Here is a 7,082-nt window from a genome sequence, read left to right on the forward strand (position 1 = left end):
CCTTAAATTTAATTTGTTTAATGGGAAATCATACTTATAATAATTTTCTATAGAAACTATTGAACTGTTGGTGTAAAAACACAAAAACAAGGCAGGATACAAAGAAAAGTAGAGAAGAATTGATTTAGAATCCACCCAATCTAGTTAAGGAATCCACCGCAGCTTGTAGAGAAATCTATCCACACCATCATGGATCCACATAATATAAGAAAACTCCTACTTGAACTAGGAAAACCTAATACAATTGCACCTTCCAAATAAACCTTACTGTTGAGGAAAAGCTAAGCATAGGATAGATGAAGTGTCCTATTCACAAATTCTTTGAGGAATTTCAATCCAGTATACAGACAACAGCTGAATGGCTGAATACTCTGTTACTTGTCAGTCAGATAAATTAAGTATCTGTTCATCTTTGTAGGGGTCTATACTTACAAGCAAGTTCATTCGTGTTACAGATCCGATATGCAGAACATCTTCCCTGTGTGTTAAAAGATATTAACTGCACCTTTCCTGGAAGGAAGAAGGTAGGAGTTGTAGGACGGACAGGGAGTGGAAAATCAACTCTTGATCCACTGGGACAATACTCGGACACCGAAATATGGGAGTTGATCAATTCTATTAAATATTCATTATTTAACAAGATTCTTAAAACAAGTGACCAATCTGAGCCATCACAATACTTATCTTTTTTCTATTATGAAAATTATTTTAGTAATGGAACAAACCCAGAAAAGATTGCAAGATTTATATGTTTCTCATATTTTCATTCAAAATCTGAATATTTGAGATCTTGTTGAAATTTTCAGGCTCTGGATAGATGTCAACTTGGAGATCTCGTGTGTGCAAAGGAAGAGAAGTTGCATTCAACAGATCAATAAAACATATGGACTGTAATCAATCTCAACTCTATGGCTTATAAATATATATATATATATATATATATATATATTTATATTTATATATAGTTGTCACAGTGGTGGAGAATGGGGAGAATAGGAGTGTCGGACAAAGGCAGCTATTATGTCTTGGAAGAGCCTTACTAAAGAGAAGCAGCATTCTTGTTTTAGATGAAGCCACAGCCTCTGTTGACTCTGCAACTGACGGTGTGATTCAGAAGGTCGTAAGCTGGGAGTTCAAAGATCCTAAAGTTGTACATACGGTTGTAGACAGTGATCTTGTTCTAGTTCTCAGTGAAGGTAAGCTTTAATTGACCAGGTAAAAAATTGAAATTGCACAAATGAAAAAGCAGACATTTAAATTAGTAATTGATTCTATTTTAGCAAACAAAAAAAATTAACTTATTCTTCTGTGAGCAGGTAGGGTAGTGGAATATGATACACCTGCTAAATTGCTAGAACAAGCGGAATCATTCTTCTACAAGCTAATAAAGGAGTACTCTCTAAGATCACGAAGCTTCCTCAGCAAATCCAAAAATCAAAATGCAGGTTTGATTTCTTAGAATCTACAAATCTCAGAATTTAAACCAACGAAAGGAGTACCTGGTAGCTTGTGAGAGTCTCCAAGAACAGTCCGACAAGAGCAATTTTTCCACAGATTGCAGATAAAACTCTAGTAAGGGATTCGCAAAATAAAAAATGTTAGTATTTGATGAACCCAAATTCACACCAACCAATCGAAGATCGCCACATGGCATGACCCAGAAGAGTGGGCCAAGACAAAGTCAGTGAAGCACCATCCACCAACACCCATGGGCGTGGCCACCCTTGGGCGCCAACCCCCTTGGGGCGCAGACCCCTTCTCCGAACACGTCATCCCTGGGCACGGCTTCCCCGAACACGTCATCCCCGAGCATGGCTTCCCCGGACACGTCATCCCCGGGCACAGTCTCCCTCGAACACAGCAGTCATCACCGCCATCAACAAGACACGGATCGCATCACCAAGGACTCTAGGCCACCGCCTATCGAGTCACGTAGTCTGAACGGACTCATTTACTAGGAACCTCATCTACCACGTAGATGAGGTCTATCCACCAAGGATGCCAAGTCTACCATGACACTACTTTTTATGGGAAGACAACTACCAAGTCTATCAAGGACAATACGTCTTATAGGAAGACGACTACCAAGTCTATCGTGACACCACGTCTCATGAGAAGACAACCTATCAAGGAGGAGCCCTGTTACTCAGGGACTCTATCACCTACGGCAAATACTCTACATCAACTGGGACTCTCCACACCGCCATACACTACTATAAAAGGCAAGGTACACAACCCCATCAGGGGACATCTGAACTCATATTGAATACTACTATTCATCTGTTTGCTCAGAGAGATCTAACTTAGGCATCGGAGAGTCCTAGGCCGGAACCACACCGGTTCTCCTTTGTCACCCCAGGGTCTTTTGCAGGTTACGGCACTCAAAGGACCGCTGAACGATTTCTAGACACAACAGATTGGCACCGTCTGTGGGAACGACGCTAGCCATAGTATCTACTAGCTTGTTTCCATACTTGTTCAACCATGGCACGCAGTAAGACCGGTCCCTCCACCAAAAATGCGCCGAGGGAGGGGAACGGATCACCTCCTCCAGAGAGTTCACATCACAGGGTCAATGATCGTGTCTCTCATGAGGAGGAGATCCCAGAGAACCAACAAGTGGGGGTGGACAACCTCAACCCGAAAGCAGACATTGAAGCCCCCGTGGAGCTAGTACCTAATCCTAATGTACCAGCCACTGTGGGTCAGATTAACAACCTGCAGCGTCAGATCCTCAACGACCAACGACTCTTCCACGAATACCTCAGGCAGAAGGCGGTCACCCATCATCGTAGGCAGGAGTAGAGGCAGGAGCAAAGCCCTAGGAGATCACCTCCCAGGGGTGATAGGTCCGAGAGGCACACTAGGCAACCGAGAGAACTCTCCCAACATCCAAGGAGAATGGCAGACCTCCCAGCACGTTCGGACCGGGGGAAAACACCATCACACCGATCCATGGTACCTAACCCTGAAGGGTCCATTCGGAGGTCGGTGTTTGATGGTCGACTAGAAGGAAGTCATGTACCAGAGCAAAGCCAGATTTACCGTGAAGGAAGCCCCTCGCGGTCAAGACAAGATTCATCACGACGTGACCCTTCACCATCTCGCCAACAGTCGAGACGGGAGGGGACTTCCTGGAGAGGACGTGAATGAGCTCGTAGCGAACGACCAGTCAGACGTGAAGGACAAACACGGGATGAAGAGCTAGACAAGAGACTCTGAGAGTTGGACGAAAAGCTGGAAGGGTTAAAGAAGCAAACCAAGGGTGAGACACACTCGATCCCTGGACAACACCCCTTCTCAGAAGAGATCAGGTCAGTCTCACTGCCATCTAGGTTCAGGTTACCTACCTTTGAACTCTACAGTGGTACCACCGACCCTAATGACCACATCAACTAATTCAATGGCATGATGACACTATATGGTGGATCGGATGTGGTGTCCTGTCGCGCATTCCCTATATCCCTCAAGGGTGCGGCGACCTCATGGTTTTCCAGACTACGACCACGGTCGATCGGATAGTTTGCAGAGCTATGTGAATAGTTCGTGACCCGCTTCTAGAGCAGCGTCAAATAGAAGAAGACCATTGTCAATTTGCTGAACGTGATCCAAAACCCTGGGGAGTCCCTCAGGGAGTATGTCAGCAGGTTCACCAAGGAATCCTTGGAAGTCAGAGACTTAGATGACCAGACCCAGCATGCAGCCCTAGCAGGGGGCATCAGAGACATGGAACTAATCAAGGACTTGGCACGTCATGAGACCAAGACCATGAAAGAGCTCCTGGAATGATGTAATGAGTTCGCCAACATGGCCAAGATAGTACAGTCACGGACAAAGGCAATTGAAGGCAAGACCCAAGACAACAAAAGGTCAGCAACAGATGACCGCAAGGAAAATAAAAGATCAAGGACTGAGAGACGACAGGAGAAGGGAGATCACCCATCGGGAAGAAGAGATCGTCGATCAAAGAGAGGTGAGAGGGCAAGCAGTCCAGAGTTCACACCCCTCAACACCACCAAGTCACAGATCCTCATGCAAATCCAAGACCGTGACCTAGTCAAATGGCCACGGCCTATACTGACAGGACCTGAGAAGCGCAACCCTAACAAGTATTGCCTCTTCCACAAGGACTATGGGCATGACACAGAGGAATGCTATCAACTCAAGGGAGAGATAGAAAACCTTGTGAGAGCAGGGAGTTTGAACAAGTACGTGAAGGGGAGACGTGATGGCCGTTCGGGCCAAGGAGATCGAGGACATGACCGAGAAAGAGAACCAAGGAGGGAAGAAAGGAGAGAGGACCAAGATAGAGAAAGAGACCGCGCTGACGAGAGAAGAGATGCAGTAGAGCCAAGTGGCACAAAGGGAGCCCCCATCCTCCCCATACTTGGAGGACCGGGGTAAGAGTCTACCAGAAACGCCAAAGCCCATGCCAGGTTCGTGTGAGTAGCAGAGAAGCCAAGCAAGATGGCGAAGACCGAGACGATGATCCCCTTCTCGGATGACGACTTGGAAGGTGTGAGCTTTCCACATGAGGATGCCCTGGTAGTACAGGTGGAGATAGCCAACCGACACGTGCATAGGGTACTGATAGAAACAGGGGCATCCGTGGATGTACTCTCACTGGACGCCTACTGTCAGTTCGGATTTGGAGATGATCAACTCAAGTCAGAGCCCACCTACCTCCATGGATTCTCGGGTGCCACCGCCTCCATCAGAGGCACTATAGAGCTACCCGTCAACTTCAGAGAACACCCTCGCTAAGTGACCATCATGGTGAACTTCATGGTGGCCAGGTCTGTGGTGTCATTCAATGGCCTCCTAGGGCGACCATCATTGACGGCCCTCAGAGGCATCGTATCTCCAATCCACCTGAAGATGAAGTTCCCCACCGACAATGGTGTGGGAGAAGTTTGAGGTGATCAGAAGAGGGCCAGAGAATGCTATACCACCTTTATGAAGAAGAACAATGGCAACACACAAGTGGTGGCACTATGCATAGAGAACCTGGTCAGTGACCAGAGAGACGAGCTGATAGAGAAGAGAAGAAGACCAGTGGAGGACCTCATCCCTTGGGCACTCAGCAAAGACGACCCTTCCAAGGTCGTACAGATGGGCTTACTACTGAGCAACAAGCAGAAAGAAGAACTGGGGTACCTCCTCCAGACTAACATGGCTGTCTTCGCATGGTCGACTACAGACATGCCCGGCATTCCAAGATCCATAGCAGAGCACAAACTGCATGTAGACCCAACCAGGAAGCCCATCCAGCAGAAGAGAAGAAATTTCACCCTCGATCGACAGGCAGCCATTAAAGAAGAGGTCCAAAAGTTAAGCCGAGCAGGGTTCATCAGAGAAGAAAAGTTCCCTACCTGGCTCGCAAACATGGTCATGGTACCCAAGCCTAATAGGAAGTGGAGGATGTGCGTCAACTACACTAACTTGAATAAGGCATGCCCCAAAGATGAGTACCCACTACCCAGGATTGATCTGCTGATCGATGCTACTGCAGGACATGAGATGCTAAGTTTCATGGACGCCTACTCTGGCACAACCAGATCCTTATACATGAGGATGACGAGTCTTACACCACCTTCCGAACAGATAAGGAGAATTACTGCTACCGTGTCATGCCGTTCGGACTGAAGAATGCAGGGACCACCTACCAGAAGATGGTCAACAAGATGTTCGAGGAACAGATTGGGCGCAACATGGAGGTGTACGTGGATGACATGCTCATGAAAATCGTCCAAGCTCATCAACACCTCACCAACTTGGAAGAGGTATTCGTCGTACTGAGAAGGAACCAGATGAAACTCAACCCTGTGAAGTGTACTTTCAGGGTGACGTCCGAAAAATTCTTAGGGTTCATGGTCTCAGTATGGGGAATAGAAGCCAACCCATCTAAGATGAAGGCCATCCAAGAGATGGCACCACCTCGGACAGACAAAGAAATACAGAGATTGAATGGAAGGATTGCTGCCCTTTCAAGATTCGTGTCACGGTCGGGAGACAAGTGCCTACCATTCTTCAAGATGTTGAAGAACCTCTGAAGTTCTAAAGACTTTGCATGGACGAAGGAGTGCCGAAAAATGTTTGAAGAGCTGAAGGTGAACCTCCAAAATCTACCATTGCTTGGGCGCCCAGAACCCAATGAAGAGTTGCAGATCTACTTGGCCATGACACCCATCGTAGTGAACGCAGTGCTACTAAAAGAAGAGGGTAAGATACAGAGACCCATCTATTATGTTTGCCATGTCTTGATTGATGCAGAGACCAGGTACACAAGAATAGAGAAGGTAGCATATGCACTGGTAATCGTGGCAAGGAAGCTCAGACCATACTTCCAAGCCCATACCATCACAGTCCTCACCAACCTACCACTGAAGAAGGTGTTGCACAAGCCTGACGTCTCCGGACGGTTGATTGCTTGGCCGGTTGAACTGAGCAAACACGACATCAGGTACCAACCCAGGGCGGCCATTAAAGGCCAAGCTCTAGCGAACTTCGTCATCGAATGCACCCTACCTGAGACTGAGGTAGAAGCAGAGGAACCAGAGGACCAAGATCGAGGATCATGGGAGATGTTCGTGGATGGTTCGAGTAACGCCACAGGAAGCGGAGCTGGTTTCATACTCACCAGCCCCGAAGGATTTTGAATCCAGTATGCTCTCCGGTTCGCCTTCCCAGCATCTAACAATGAAGCAGAGTACGAAGCACTATTGGCTGGACTCCGGGTGGCCAAAGCCATTCAAGTCACACACCTATCCATCCGGAGTGACTCCCAGTTAGTGGTAAACTAGGTGAATGGAGAGTACGAGGTGAAGATCGATCGAATGGCATCATACTTAGCACGTGCTCGAAAGTTGATTAGCGGGTTTGTGAAGTTCGACATGGTTCGAGTTCCCAGGGTCGAGAATGCCACCATCGATGCATTGTCTAGGCTAGCCAATGATGAACTCAAATACTTGGCCAGCGCAGTGTACGTGGAAATGTTGCATGGACCAACATACCAGGAGAAGCAAGTCAATGAGATTGAGGAAGGGCCTAGCTGGATGGACCCTATACTCAACTACCTACAA

At 47.2% G+C, this 7,082-nt stretch overlaps 1 long non-coding RNA gene across 1 annotated transcript; it reads left to right on the forward strand.

Annotated features, from left to right (window-relative positions):
* The first annotated feature begins 1,002 nt into the window (after positions 1-1,002).
* LOC122644334 lies at positions 1,003-4,000 on the forward strand. Its single transcript, XR_006330277.1, has 3 exons — positions 1,003-1,117; positions 3,310-3,314; positions 3,987-4,000. It is a non-coding gene; the product is annotated as an uncharacterized LOC122644334 (long non-coding RNA).
* The last annotated feature ends 3,082 nt before the right edge of the window (positions 4,001-7,082 follow it).

Source organism: Telopea speciosissima, chromosome 1 (assembly GCF_018873765.1).
Source record: "Telopea speciosissima isolate NSW1024214 ecotype Mountain lineage chromosome 1, Tspe_v1, whole genome shotgun sequence".
In the NCBI taxonomy this organism is placed as follows: domain Eukaryota; kingdom Viridiplantae; phylum Streptophyta; class Magnoliopsida; order Proteales; family Proteaceae; genus Telopea; species Telopea speciosissima.